This window comes from Pseudonaja textilis, chromosome Z (genome assembly GCF_049901715.1).
Source record: "Pseudonaja textilis isolate UNSWEBS1 chromosome Z, rPseTex1.2, whole genome shotgun sequence".
Taxonomy (NCBI): Eukaryota; Metazoa; Chordata; class Lepidosauria; order Squamata; family Elapidae; genus Pseudonaja; species Pseudonaja textilis.
Genome location: NC_142008.1, coordinates 66698661 through 66715022, shown reverse-complemented (window position 1 = coordinate 66715022; position 16362 = coordinate 66698661). Strand labels below are relative to the sequence as shown.

Sequence of the window (16362 nt, the reverse complement as noted above, 5' to 3'; positions counted from 1 at the left end):
AAGCATTTTATAGAGTAGCAAGTATGGTGAATTTTATTAAAACCATACATCAATGTTCTTGTAATCTAGTTAACTTTCTAGTTGTGCAAAGAATAATTAGAATAAAACATAAAACATCAGAAATGTTTCGCTTTTTTTGGTGAAAACATCCATGTAGTTTTCATACCTAAACTATGTGGATCAATTCATGGTTAAATGAAAATATAAAATACAATATTTTGGTGGGGATTTATTCTGGTTTCTAGTTTATATCAATTCTTTGATAAGAATTTAATGCATTGGTAGCAATATGATAATCGGTACATGATATTCTTCTCAGAACCAAACCTATGGCTCATCCATAATTAAAGAGCACAGTGATTTTGTATCATTTTGGTTTTTTTAATATATTTTATTTATACATTTTTCTTAAACATACATTGGTGCTTGGTAAACAATGTATTGTCTGGGTCAATTTACTTTACACATAGTAATAGTGGTAGTAATATTGTTTATTTGTACATATTAATTAATCTTTCAACTTCTAAATTCTACCTGTATTATTTAACCATTGATAGAACAAATCCCATGTCAAAAAATATTCTATATCTTCTATGTCTTTTATCTTGAGTGTTAACCTATCCATTTCTGCACATTCTAATATTTTTAAATATATATTTTCATCTGTAATTTCCTCATTTTTCAGTGCTGTGCAAATACAATTCTCGCTGCTGTCAAGACATGCAGTATTAAATATATATTCTCTTTATCGTATTTTTCTGGTAGTATATCTAACAAAAATATTTCTGGCTTTAAATCTATGTGTAACTTTAACATTTTCTCTATCCATGTGTGTATTTTCACCCATTTTTTTTTTGACTTTGGACATGTCCACCACATATGATAGTAAGAACCCATTATCGAGTTACATTTATTTACATGTATAGAATGTGAAGGATGTGTGTTTGTGATTTATTTTTATAGTTATAATGTACACTGAAGATGGCATTTAATTTCGTTGTACAAGGTGCAATGACAATAAAGTAAAGTAAACTATTTCCAGGGGTGGGATTCTACCAGCTGGCATCTATTCGCTAGAACTGGTTGTTAACATTCTAAGCAGTTCGGAGAACCGGTTGTTAGAAGAAATTACTGGCCTAATCCTGTAAGGAAGGCAGGAAGGAAACATTCTGGTGTTGCTTACAGAAACTGCCTCTCTGTTAATCCTTATTACATTCTCAGCAAGACTAGACTTCCTGCCTCAGAGTTTTTTCCCCTCCTTTGCTTGGTACTTTGCTTGTGTGGAGTGACTACTTAAAGGTACAATGGCACTGAAAAAAGTGACTTATGATCATTTTTCACACTTATGACTGTTGCAGCATCCCCACAGTCATGAGAGGCCAGGCGAGGAGATGCATGCCTCGATGTGAGTGATATTGAGTTGGCCACACCGAGCCAATAACATGACCACCAAACCATGGCCACCCAGTCACATGACCATCAAGCTATGCCCACCACCTAAGCCATGCCCACAGAACCGGTTGTTAAAAATTTTGAATCCCACCCCCGACTATTTCCAGACAAATTTTTTAGCAGACATATTTTTAAACATCTTTGTAAACATTTTATACAAGTTTTCCTTATAGGTAATTGCCATTGTCAATTTAGAATTTCTGTCCCAAAGTTTTTGCCATTTATCTATTTCTATAGTGTATCCAAAGTTCTTTGCCCATACTATCACTGTTTCTTTCACTTGTTCATCTTCCATTTTAAGGCTTAGTAAACAGCTGTATATTTTCTTTATTAATTTTTCATCTGTGACTAATAATATTTGGACTAGTGTTGTTGGCTCTTTATAGAAATCATATGACTTTGCATACTTCTCATATCTCAATAGTATTTACAGGTGCAGCTAGGTCTACACCTTGTTTTTGTAGTTCTTATTTAGTTTTAAGTTTCCCTTTCTCATTTAAAATATTTTTATATGTTACATTTTTCCCCCCAAATTTACAACATTTGGATGTATCAGTGATTCCATTGTAGAAAGCCAGACTGGTATTTTCATCTAATTTTTTTGCTTTAACTTTTTTCTCTACTAAAATTAGAGCATTTTTTACATAATGTCTTTGAAAGTATCTGTGTATTATATTCTTTTTATACTATGGAAAGGCATGCCATCCCAACTGAAGGTCATCCCTTCCCAACAATAGTAGTCTTCTATGTCTGAGATTTATCTAACTTGGATACAGCCAAGTTAATGTAAAGGCCTGATAATAAAGCTCCCAGTCTGGCAACCAAAGCCCCCATTATTTTTAGATTCTTGCAAAATTTTCAGTCTTATTCTTGCTATTTTTCCTTGCCAAACGCATTTCAAAATTGTTTTATTTAATTCATCAAAATATTTTTGTTCAGAGTTTTGCTGCTATGCCTATTCACTGGCTGACCTTGTTACCATGCTCTATTTCAGTTCATGAATATACTCTGACAATTTTTTCAGTTTTATAGGGATTGTTTGGAATAGAAAAAGTAACCTTGGCAAAATATTCATTTATCATTGACCATTGTAGGTTTTTCTAATTCTCCAGATCCAATTTAATTTATTGCATTCACCTTGTATAATTATCTTCTTTAATTGTTACACATCTTGCTGTAAAATAAATTTCCAGATCTTTAACTTTCTTCACTACCTGAAGGTCTATCTTCTTTATCAATTCATTTTTCTGTTTATCTATAAGGGTTTTATCTATTTATTTTTATTTATTTTTTATTTTATTTGTCAATTGCTTACAAGATAATAGGTATAAGTAAAAACATAGTTATTAATACATGGATACATATAAAAAAAATAAAAAGAAATAATAGGACAGGGACGGTAGGCACATTGGTGCGCTTATGCATGCCCCGTACAGGCCTCGTAAGAGAGGGGTGAGGTCAATAGTAGAAAGTCTAAGGTTAAAGTTTTTGGGGTTTGGGGAAGAAACCACAGAGTCAGGTAGAGTATTCCAGACATTGACCACTCTGTTGCTGAAGTCGTATTTCCTGCAATCAAGTTTGGTGCGATTAACCTTGAGTTTGTATCTATTGTTTGCTCTTGTGTTTTTATGGTTGAAGCTGAAGTATTTATTGACAGGTAGGACATTGCAACGCATGATTTTATATACTATACTTAGATCAGACTGAAGGTGGCGTAGTTCTAGGTTTTCTAGGTCTAGAATTTCAAGTCTGGTGGCATAAGGTATTCTTCAATGAGTAGAGGAGCGGAGAACTCTTCTTGTGAAATATTTCTGGACTTTCTCAACTGTGTTAATATCAGATACATGATTGGGTTCCAGACTTATGAGCTGTATTCGAGTATTGGTCTAGCAAATGTTTTGTATGCTCTAGTTAGTAGTGTAACATTACCAGAGAAAAAGCTACATAAGATTAGGTTAACAACTCTTAATGCCTTTTTGGCTATGTAGTTACAGTGGGCTCTAGCACTTAGATCATTAGAGATGAGTACTCCAAGATCCTTAACAGAGTTTGGATCACCAACAAGGTCTTGACTATTCAGCCTGTATTTTATTTTCTGATTTATTTATTTTTTGCCAATACGTAAGACAGAGCATTTATTTGTTGAGATTTGAAGTTGCCATTTGTTTGACCATTCTGATACATGGTCAAGGTCTTTTTGAAGGGTAGCAGTATTGTCTGTGGTGTTGAATAGCTTTACATCATCAGCGAAGAGAACACAGTTGCTCTTAATATGATCACAGAAGTCATTTATGTAGAGTATGAAGAGAGTTGGTCTTAGAACACTGCCTTGGGGGACACCACTATTGACAGGTACAGAATTTGTTAGGACACTCCCAATTTTGACCATTTGTTGTCTGTTTGACAGTAATGATTCTAACCAGTTATGCAGGTGTCCAGAGATACCATAAGATTTTAGTTTTAGGAGTAGTTTGTCATGTACCACTGAATCAAAAGCTTTACAGAAGTCTATGTAGATCACGTCTATTGCTTTGCCCTGATCAAGTTGTGTAGTCCATATGTTTTTGCAGTGTAAGAGTTGCAGATTGCAGGATAGTTTTTTTCTGAAACCAAATTGTTTATTAGAGAGTAGGTTGTTTGTCTCTAAGCGGAGGATAATGGATTGGTTAATAATTGATTCCATAACTTTACAGGTGATGCAGCATAAAGAGGTTGGTCTCTAATTTTCAACTAGGGTGGGGTCTCCCTCTTTGAAGATGGGAATGACTGTGACTTGTGACCAGAAGTTTGACAAGGAGCTGGTCCTGAAAGATTTTTCAAAGATTATGCTGAAAGGTTCAGCTATGGCAGTGGATAGCTTTTTTAAGAAGTAGGCACATATTCCATCCGGGCCAATAGATAGAGATAGTTTTAGATTGCATAGTACTTTTTCAACATTGTCTATTGTAAAATCGATATGTATTAGATTATTTTAATTGTCTATGGTTCGACTAGGAAATACTGGGCATGATCCATTGCTGTTTCAAAATACTGAGCCAAAGAATGTGTTAAAGAGGTTGGCTTTAATAGTGTCGTCGTTGCAGTCTTTACCATTAGGTCCTTTCAGGGGTGGGATGGACCTTGAGTCTCTTAGTTTGTTGTTTACAAAATTGTAGAAAGCACGGGTGGAATTGGTGCATAGGTTTTCCTCTTGTTTAGTGTAATAATTGGTGCATTCAGTCGTTATCTGATGGCATAAATTTTTGTATCAGCTTTTGAAGTTGGCAACATGACCAGATTTGTTTTTCCACCAAAGTGATCTCTTTTTGGATTGAAGCTTCCTTACTGTTATGGGTAATCTGTTTTTTCTGGTTTTCGGAGTTGTTATTGGTACATATAGTTTGATTACTCTTTTGACTTCAAGTAAAAATACGTTGTAATGGTCTTCAACAGTATTGCATCCAGTGAATAGAAATTGTCAATCAAGGGATGAGAGATCATTGTCTATAAGATCATAGTTGCCGTTTTTGAAGTTATAATTGGGGATCACATCATTGTATTTTATCTAGTATTTTAGTTTTTTCTTTTTTAATAAACTTTATTCAGTTTTCCAACAATTTAAAAACATTAAAAAAACAAATGCATCAATGTTGAAGACATCAATTACAATTCTTAACCATATTCTTGTATTTAATTTTCTATTACATTGCGATTATTACATATTACTTTTTCTATTAATTATCTATTCTTTACTCCTTGCTTATACCACTTGTTACATCGTACATTTTTTGTTAATTCTACATTCAATATGTATCTATGTATCTATGTATGTATGTATGGTATTCAGCTTTATTCAGGTATTTTCCCACATCATTATAGTTGTGCTTTTAAAGTTGTAGCAATGTTTCGGCAGAATCTCATCTGCCATCATCAGGCTTCTGTATTGTGTTTGTCTATGAGTCAGAATAAGATACCAAGTTATTAACATCCTATGCACAAGCAAACCACCGAAAAGCAACTTGCACAAAGAGGAACTAAAAGCCCTGCAAGCCCTAAAGAACGACAGCAGCATAATCATACTTCCAGCAGATAAAGGTAATGCTATAGTAGTAATGGATGGAAAAGACTACGAAACAAAATTGACAGACCTACTCCAAGACTCCACATACAAACCCATAAACACGGACCCAACCACATATCTGGAAATAATAACTAAGAAGAAAATTATAACCAGCCACATGAGCAAAGAGATCCAACAGACGATCATCCCAAGAAAAAAATCTTCCAGATGCCCCAAACTATATGGCCTCCCAAAAATACACAATGAAGGCATACCTCTCAGACCCATAATCAGCTCCAGAGGAGCACCACTACAAAACCTAGCTAAGCACTTAGCAAAGCAGCTACAGCCCCATGCTGAAGCAGCAGCTTCACATGTACAAAACTCATACCACTTTTTTGAAAATGATCAAAGATCTACACATGGAACAAGAAGATCTGTTTGTAAGTTTCAATGTGGTTTCACTATTCACTCAAGTCCCGATAAAAGAAACTCTTGAAATCATCAAAAATAAATACCAACTAGCTAAACACCTCGTGGAACTAACAGAACACTGCTTAACCAACACATATTTCATATACAAAGGACAAAGATACAAGCAAATTGAAGGAGCCCCTATAGGATCACCACTGTCACCCGTCATTGCAAACCTGTTCATGGAAGAATTCGAATCCAGAGCCCTAGCTAATGCCACCCACAAACCCAAACTATGGTTAAGATACATCAATGACACATTTGTGATTTAGCCCCATGGAAAAGAAAACCTAAACAATTTCCTAACACACCTAAACAACACACACCCCAAAATCAAGTTCACCGTGGAAACAGAAACAAACAAACAACTACCATTCCTAGATGTACTAATCTACAAAAAAACAGATGGCACACTGAGACACACCATATACCAGAAGAAAATACACACCGACCGCTACTTCAACACCCAATCCCACCACCATCCAGCACAGATAAACTCCGTGGCCAAAACACTATCGCCAGAACCAAACGCCTGGCAGATAAGACACACATAAAGACTGAACTATGCACCCTGACTAAAGTACTGACAGCCAATGGCTTCCACAAAAGCAAAATCACTGACTTGATCCACAAAAACACACTGAGACATAATGGAGACCTAGAAGATGAACAAACCTATGGAACAGCTGTCTTGTCCTACATAAGAGGTACTACAGACAAAATCAGTAAGATACTACACAGGCATCACATCAAGACTGCCTTCAAAGCAGACAGAAAAATAGCAGCCATCCTAAGAAACCCCAAAGATAAAATTGACCTGGAAAACCAAGGCATATATGAAGTCCCCTGTGCATCATGCCCTGCCACATACATTGGACAGACCAATAGAAGAATAAGTACCTGCCTGGATGAACACAAAAATGCAGTAAAAATGCTGGAACACACTTCCTCACTAATCCAACACGTGAAAGCTACAGATCATAGTATCAACTTCAATGGTACCTGTTAGTGTTTGGGGACAAACCCCGAGCAGAGTGCACAGCAGCAGTCAAGCCAGGCAGCCAAATGAGAGTGAGGCTGGGCCCTAGAGTATACACACACTTGAGACAAAAACACTGTTTGTGGTTTTTAAATAGGTATTTAATTCACACAGAGATTAAGAATAGTCATTCAGTCCATATGTCAGTATCCAGTTTATCAATCCAGTTATCAAGTCTTTTAAACAGTAAATACAATGTCTTTATCTGCTTGTATTCTTCTCCATATGATACCTTTCTCTCAAGGACAATACTGAATTCTCAGCTCACCAGTAAACAGTCCTTGTGTTCAGTTGAATTTGGTATCTGGCACAGTAGCCTCCAAAAAGTAAGCAGATAGACGTTCAAACACACAGTAGGCAGCAGACCTGGAACAGTAACCAGGTGCATGCAGAAGCCGGACTCAGACAGTTGCATCCAGAAGCCGGACTCAGACAGTTGCATCCAGAAGCCGGGGCTATTACGTTTCCCCTCCTACCTATATGGCTGCCTGCAACCGCACCCACAATGACATTGCAGTTTCTTGTGCTTAAAGCTACATAGCACTTTAATCCTAGGTTTACATATTTATTCAACCAAACCAGTTGGAGTATTCATATACCCAACATTCTCCCCTTTTGGGTGATATAAATATGTAACCTTTACATTCTAAATCCATATTTTTCACAACTCTCTATATGCTTAATAGCACCTTGGGCTTTAGTAAAATGATCAGCTATATTGTCCTCCGACATGCAGTACTCCAGCTGTATCAATTTACTCTGTACAGATTGTCTTACATTAAGATACCTCAAATCTGTATGTTTACTTCTGGTTTTAACTGCAATATTAGTGGCCATTTTAATTGCTGCCTGATTATCTTCATGTACAACTATAGGGTAATTTACAGTTATACCCATATCCTTCAACATTTGTTTGTACATAATCAATTCAGTACACAAAAATGATAAACAGGAGAATTCTGCCTCCATAGTAGACAAACTTATATGCTGTTGCCTTATAGACTTCCAGCCTATTAACGTCTTACCCAGCATTATGGCTGTTCCTGAAGTCGACTTTCTAGTATCTTTTTCTGCTGCAAAACTAGCATCTGCATAAGCACTCAATATGAGATCACCTTTTGGTTCTAAATACAGTGCATGGTGTAATGTTCCTTTTAGATATCTTAGGATTCTTTTCAATGCTATCCAGTGACATTGAAGGGGGTCATTATTGTGTCGAGCCAGCTGATTAATGCTAAAAGCAATATCTGGCCTTGACCAATTGCTAATATATGATAAGCTACCAATCAAGGATTGATACAGTTCCTTATCACATTTGGGACTTTGTGTATCCATTTTGCAAATATCCTGACTCATTGGAGTCTTTGCAGGCTTACAAAGTTCCATCTTATAATCCATTAGCAATTTCGATATCTTATCTTCCTGAGATATCCTAAACCCTTTCTGTGTTCTCAGTATATTTAAACCTAGATATCTCTTTATCTCCCCTAATTGCTTGATTTTTACCTTCTTGGCTAATGATGTTATTATTTCATTTGCTTCATCATTAGTCTTAGTCATCAGAGCAATATCATCAGTAAACAACAATAATAATGATATCTTCCCATTCTTTTCTCTCTTAAATAGACATGGGTCAGCTAAACCAGCTTTAAATCCTATATTGGTCAGTTCCTTTACAATATACTGGTTCCATTCATAGCCCGATTGTTTAAGACCATAAAGGCTCTTGTTTAATAACCAACAATCATTATCATTATTATTGTCTCCTTTAAATCCATTAGGCCTTTTCATATAAACAATATGTCTTAGTGGAGCATGCAAGTAAGCAGTTTCCACATCTAAATGGTTAACTATATATTTCTTGCTTGCTGCCCACACTAATGCTGCCCTTAAAGTTGCTGCTTTCAGACTAGGTGCAAATACTTCATCATAGTCTTTTGCACTTTGTCTAAAGCCTTGGGCTACTAACCTTGCCTTATGGATTGTGTTTCCATCCTTATCAGTTTTTATTTTAAAAATCCATTTGCAGCCAATGGGTTTTTCATTACTAGGTAATCTCACATTTTCATACACCTTCATATCCTTCAAAGACTTCAATTCCTTATTAATAGCTGCATACCATTTTTCTTTCTCTTTAGAAGGATATCTTCTAATCTCATCCACAGTAGATGGAATTCTATTTACCTGGCACACTGTATTAGCCTGGTATCTATCAGGCGGTCTAGAAATACGTGTAGTCCTTCTGGGTATTATTGGGCTTGGTTGAGTTACTACCTGTTCCTCATCTTCAGCTATTTCTTCCTCTAGGGGCTGTACTTCTTCCTGTACTTCTTGCTTTACTTCTTTTTTTAAAGTTACAGGGATACTCAATGGGATTTCTGTAGGATTCAATAACCACCTCTTTATTGTTATCCTGCTCTAACTTATCCCATCCTACGTGCTCTAGAAATTGGGCATTGGCACTACATAACACCTTAGATGTGCCTTTCTCCCAAAATCTATATGCCCTATGGTTAGCTTGGTAACCAACGAAGAAAAATTGTTTAGCTCTATGTTGCCCTTTACGTCTGAGTTGTGTAGGGATATGCACCCATGCTGGTGCACCAAATGTGTGCAGGTAACTCAAATCAGGCTTCCTGCCATGCCACATGGTGAATGGTATTTCACCAGTGGTTGAGTTAACCACATTGTTTAATAAATGATTAGCACACATTGTGGCCTCCCCCCACAAAGAATCAGGTAATCCAGAATCAGTTAACATTGTTCTAACCATTGCCTGTAGTGTTTGGCCTCTTCTTTCTATAAATGCATTGTGTTGTGGTCTGTATGGTGCAGATTTTTTATGAGCTATTCCAGCTGCCTTTAACCTATTCTGGAATTTGCTATTAACAAATTCCATGCCATTATCTGTCACCAGGGTTATAATTTGCCGTTTGGTTTTTCTTTCAGCAAACCTTAACCAATTGAAGAAATGTTGATATGTTTCAGTTTTGCTTTTCATTAGGTAGCAAAACCCATATCTAGAGTAATGGTCCATAATGCTCAGTATATATCGAGCACCCCCCATACTGGGTTTCTTAGGACCTATAATGTCTGCAAATACTACCTCTAAAGGTTCTTTAGTTTTAAAACCATTTAGCCTATTTGCAGGCAATATCTTACTCTTATCTTCACAACAGACATTACAACGCAAATACTTATCACAGGGCTTTAACCTTATCCCTTCAGATAACTCTACTGTGCGTTTTAGCATTTTAAAATTTACATGCCCCAAACGCATATGCAATAAATGGATACATTCATCATGAGGCTTGGTATTCTTAAATACAGTTTGTGCCTCCCCTTTCTTACTATCATGTAAGACATATAATGCTCCATTTAAAGCTGCAGTTACCTTTTTATTATCTCTTTCCAGTATGCACTTATTATCTTTAAATGTAACCACATATCCTAGTTTATCTAATTCTCTCACAGAAAGTAAATTCATTTTTAACTGTGGTACATATAACATGTTTATATTCTGCTTTAAACATGGACAATAAGCAATACCTTGACCCTTGGCCTTGAGGTGCCACCCGTTCGCGAGTGATATATGCTGAGAGCTTGTAGACATTTTTATAAACTTTGTCTTATCTCTCGTGATACAGTGGGATGCACCACTGTCCACCACCCATATATCACTCTTCACATCACAGTTGCTGAACGTGGCTAGTTCAAAGGATTTCTTTGGCTTCTTTATATTCTGGCGTTTTCCTTTTCTGCAGAATCTTGCCAAATGTCCTCTGCCTCCACAATTAAAACACTTTTTAATTGTGTATGCCGTTGGAGATAACTTCTCTTCTTCTGGGTGCTTTCCTTTACACAGCTGGTTTCTCTCAGGCTTTGAAGATAATTTCTCTTCATTAGACTTATCTTCCCTCAGCTGTATACGTTCACTCCTTCTCCTGGCTTCCTCTAATAACCGGCCAGTTATCTCAGTTACTGATAAACTGTCTTTTGGCAATACTTCCAATGCAGTCACAAAATCATCATAGCTTCGATCCAGAGAAGACAATATGATGTATACTTGTTGTAACTCATTAAATACAAGCTCTTTTTCTTGCAGTTGTTGAAAAATGCTTTTCATACAGTTTAAATGAGTCAACATGTCTCCATTTATCTCAAGATGTGTTCTAAACAGCTTCCGTGTAAGATTAATATGAGCTCCTACACTGTCTCGAACATAAATCCTTTTAAGATTATCCCAGCAGTCTGCAGCATTTTCCATTCCACGGATATGAATGAGTTGCTGGTCAGACAGGGTGAGACCTATAATGCACAAAACCTGTTCATTCTTATGTTCATAATCTTGTATCAGTTTATAATCCTTTTCATCATTAGGATTTAAGTTTGATACATCTGGTGGGTTTGTAACTATGTCCCACAAACCTTCTCTTCGTAGCAGTAAACTACACTTCATTGACCATGAAACATAGTTTGTTCCATCTAACCTGGATATCATGGACAGACTTGGCAAATTTACTTGTGCCATTGCTCTGCAGAAAAATAACTATTCAACAAACAGTTTGTCTTTACAGCAATGTGTAACTCTTGACCAAAACTCTCACTGCTAAAACCTGGTTAGCTAGACTGTGCACACGGCTGGGCCCATAACCAATGTTAGTGTTTGGGGACAAACCCCCGAGCAGAGTGCACAGCAGCAGTCAAGCCAGGCAGCCAAATGAGAGTGAGGCTGGGCCCTAGAGTATACACACACTTGAGACAAAAACACTGTTTGTGGTTTTTAAATAGGTATTTAATTCACACAGAGATTAAGAATAGTCATTCAGTCCATATGTCAGTATCCAGTTTATCAATCCAGTTATCAAGTCTTTTAAACAGTAAATACAATGTCTTTATCTGCTTGTATTCTTCTCCATATGATACCTTTCTCTCAAGGACAATACTGAATTCTCAGCTCACCAGTAAACAGTCCTTGTGTTCAGTTGAATTTGGTATCTGGCACAGTAGCCTCCAAAAAGTAAGCAGATAGACGTTCAAACACACAGTAGGCAGCAGACCTGGAACAGTAACCAGGTGCATGCAGAAGCCGGACTCAGACAGTTGCATCCAGAAGCCGGACTCAGACAGTTGCATCCAGAAGCCGGGGCTATTACGTTTCCCCTCCTACCTATATGGCTGCCTGCAACCGCACCCACAATGACATTGCAGTTTCTTGTGCTTAAAGCTACATAGCACTTTAATCCTAGGTTTACATATTTATTCAACCAAACCAGTTGGAGTATTCATATACCCAACAGTACCAAAACCCTAGCCACTATAGAAAACTCCAGCCACAGAATTATCAGAGAAGCCATAGAGATTGAAAAAAAAAGACCTGAAAGCATGAATAGAAGAGATAATTCCACCAGACTGTCAATTATTTGGAAGCCTGCACTCACAAACAAAAAAATCTCCACACCACAAGCCAGGCAAATACCTGGGCACAAACAGATCCCCACTGATACCTCCAGCTCAAACATACCCCAACCAGGCACCCAGATGAAACCTAGCTTCCTAAGAAATGATAGCCATCCGTTTACTCGGAGCCAAGCCTCACTAAAAGCCTCCAATACAGGAAACACAATGTTGCCAGCCAATCAAGACAAAAAAATTGCAACAAAACAGACAGAAGATATTAGAAACCCAATCAAGCAGAACACAGCAAACTTCAAGACCAATAAACACAGACCAAGACTCCCAACCAATCAGGGTGAAGAAAAAACCTTTCTGGCACAGCATAGGCTAGCCCCAAATTTTGAAACAGAAATGGCTGTGAAAGTCTGACTCACAGACGAACCCAATACACACGCCTGATGATGGCAGATGATATTCTGCCGAAACGTTGTTACAACTTTAAAAGCACAACTATAATGACGTGGGAAAATATCCGAACAAAGCTGAATACCATACATATAAATACCCGTGAAAACTTAAGAAAACAAACAAACACACACACACACACACACACACACACACACACACACACACATATATATATATATATATATATATATATATATATATATATATTAATATTCTTTAATTAATTACAGTATTACTTTTCTTTCTACTCTCAAACCATGTATGCCAGGCGTCCCAGACTGAATAAGATATCAATTTTCTCTATCTTTTAACTCTAAGGTCAGCCTGTCCATTTTTGTGCAATCTAGAATTTTCTTTATCACTGCTCCCTCTTGTGGTATATCTCCCTGTTTCCAGTGCTGTGTGTATATAATCCTAACAGCAGTTGTTATATGTGAGATAATATGTCAGTCTTACTATATTCTCCCTTAATTATACCTTCTAACCACTTTTGAATCTTACTCCAATACTTTTTTGCTTCTGAGCAGGTCCACCACATATGAAAGTATGTATCCTGTTTATTCTTGCATTTCCGGTATTCTGGGTTTTGATTTGCAAGTATCTTTGCCAATCTGACGGGGGGTAGATGCCACCTATAAAACGTTTTGTACATATTTTCTTTATACGCTGTAGATAGTGTTAGTCTATAATTTCCCCCTTCCCCCCACATTCTCTCCCAATATTCCAATTCTATATTATGTCCCACATTTTTCGCCCAGGCTACATCATTTCTTTAACTACCCTTCTTCCATTTTAAAGCTCAGAAGAAAAATATATAATTTAGATACAATATTTTTCTCTGTTTCTTGGATAATTTTATTTAATTGTTATTGGTCCATGTAAAACCCATATTCTTCTTTATCCTTTCTGTACCTGCATGTAAAACCACCAGTCAATGTCTATATTTTGCTCTTTTAATTCCTATATTTTTAATCTTCCTTGTTTATTAAGCAAATCCTTGTAATTTCTCATTTTAGCCACATCCATTGCATTTGGGTATAGTAATGCCTCCATTGTCGACAGCCCACTTGGTAGTTTAGTATAGTGATCCTTCTTGATTTTTTCCCATAGTTGAATAATTGTATCCCTAATTTGATATCTTTGAAAGTAGGCATGTTGTTTGTTTTTCCCTTCCCATAGAAAACTATACCACCCTCTTTGTAGGTCATGTCCTTCTATTAGTAATATCCTTTTGTTCCCTTTGGTGATCCAATTTTTTATCCATACCATAGCTGCCGCCTGATAATATGTATCCAATCTGGAAGTCCAAAGCCACTTCTTTCTCTTTTATCCTGCAACAATTTCATTTTAATTCTAGCTTTTTTCCTGGCCCAAATGAATTTAGCTATTATTTTATTTAATTCCCCCAAATTTTTTAAATCTAATTTTACTAGTACTGTTTGGAATAGATATAGTATTTTCGGTAATACAGTCATTTTAACTGCTGCAATTCTTCCCATAAATGAAATTTGGAGTTTTCCCCATATTTCCAATTCCTTTTTTATCTGCATCATTAATTTATTGTAATTACTTTCTTTAATTGAGGAACATCTTGATGCCAAATACCAAGATATTTTACTTTTTTAATTACTTGCATCCCCAAATTTCCCTCTTATTCCTTTTTTTGTTTGTCGCTCATATTTTTAGTTAATATCTTTGTTTTGTTTTTATTTATTTTAAGTCTCGCTACTTTACCAAATTCTTCGATTTCTCTTATTAAAGCAGTACTGGTTTCATCTGGTTCCTTTAGAAAAAAATACTATATCATCAGCAAATGCTTGTATTTTATACTCTTCTTTTCTGATTGTAACCCCTTAATTTTTTTTCATTTCTTTTAATGTTTCTTCTAATATTTCTAAGGAGGGGTGACAATGGACATCTTTGTCTCACTCCTTTGTTTATATTAAAGGTTTCTGTTCTGTCTCCATTGAGTAGCACACTGGCTGTCTGGGTTGAATAGATTGCCGATATCATCCTAATAAATTTGTCCCCCAAATCTATGGCTTTTAGTTGTTTTATAAAAAACTGCCAATTTACATTATCAAATGCTTTTTGTGCATCCAAGGACACCAGTGCTGCTTGTTTTCCGGAGTGTGTCTCATAGTGTGTCTCTCATACCTGGGCTGGGACGAACTGATCCGGCAAGCTCCAGAGCAGCGAGCAGTGGGAGAATGAAAAAGGAGCAGCCCCGGCCCCCAGAACATCCATCTACCCTCCCTTTCATTGGGCTCTGGGGTGGTGGTGGCGAGAAGCAGCCCCAGGATTTCCCAGCCTCCCTTCTGGGGCACCTCCATCACCCCTCTCAGGCTCAGGCTCAGCCCCAGTGTCCAGCTCAGCCTTCATGTCAAGAAGCAGGCAGCCAGGTGGGAGGAGGCCCAGCATGGATGCAAGATGGGGGAGACCCATGGAGGGCAGGGCAAGGCCAGGGGCCCATGGTGGACTGGGCGAGGTCCAGGAACAGGGGAGAAGTGCTGGCATGACTCACAGGCTTACCTGTGAGCAGATAGGAGCCATTTCCCAAAGGGAGGGGGACTTGCAAGCTTTTCGCTCTGCCGCAGCGAAAGGCAGGCAGCAATGGTTGGCCTGACAGGCACACAAAAGCAGGCTGCAGGCATGTCGCGCATGTTGTGCATGCATGCTAGGGAGTGACTGGGCAGGGAGTGGAGAAGCGGGTGGAGAGGGGCAGGGCCAGCCAGAGGTTCGATTTACTGGTTCTCCGAACTACTGGGAACCGTAAAATCTGGTTCTACCAAACTAGTGCAAACCGGTAGAATCCCACCCTGTAAAGCTCCCCCGGGAGGTCATCTGGTCCTGGTGTCTTATTATTTTTCTGTTTCTGGATTGCCTCCTGTAGTTCCATTCGTGTTATTCCCTTATTCATCATTTCTTTAATTTTTTCCAAAATTGTAGCTAACCCTTTCCTTTTTAAATATTGTTGGATGTTTTCCTCTATCTTCCCGCCTATATAATTCCTCAAGGAAGGTTTTAACAATATGTTTTTTCTTTTCCATCTGATGTTGTAATATGCCGTTAACATCTTTTAATTGCTGTATCGTTCTCCTCTCTTTCTCTTTCTTTAACTTGTACGCTAACCATCTTCCTGGCTTATTTGTGTGTTCAAAATGGTTTTGTTTCACCCTTTTCATATTTTGTGCCCATTCTTCCTGCATTAACATGTTCAATTTATGTCCAACCATAGCTCTTTTTTCATTTATTGTCTTATTTTGTGGTTCTTGTTCTTGTCTACACTATTGTTCACATGATCTATTTTGGGTTTCATTACTGCATTAAAATCACCTACCAGACATATATTTTCATACTCCATCTCTGTCAGTTTCCTATATAGCTTACAGTAAAATCCCTTCTGTTTGTCATTTTTTCAAGGTATATATAAAACTGTAACACTTTCTTATAATGTATTATTATTTCAAGCATTAGAATTCTGCCCTCCTCA

The 16362-nt window shown here is 37.2% G+C and overlaps 1 protein-coding gene across 10 annotated transcripts in view; it reads left to right on the top strand.

The window, feature by feature from the left end:
* Positions 1-16362, top strand: part of ELMO1 (engulfment and cell motility 1) — a 526860-nt gene that overhangs the window by 298726 nt on the left and 211772 nt on the right. The gene's annotated exons all lie outside the window — the stretch shown is intronic.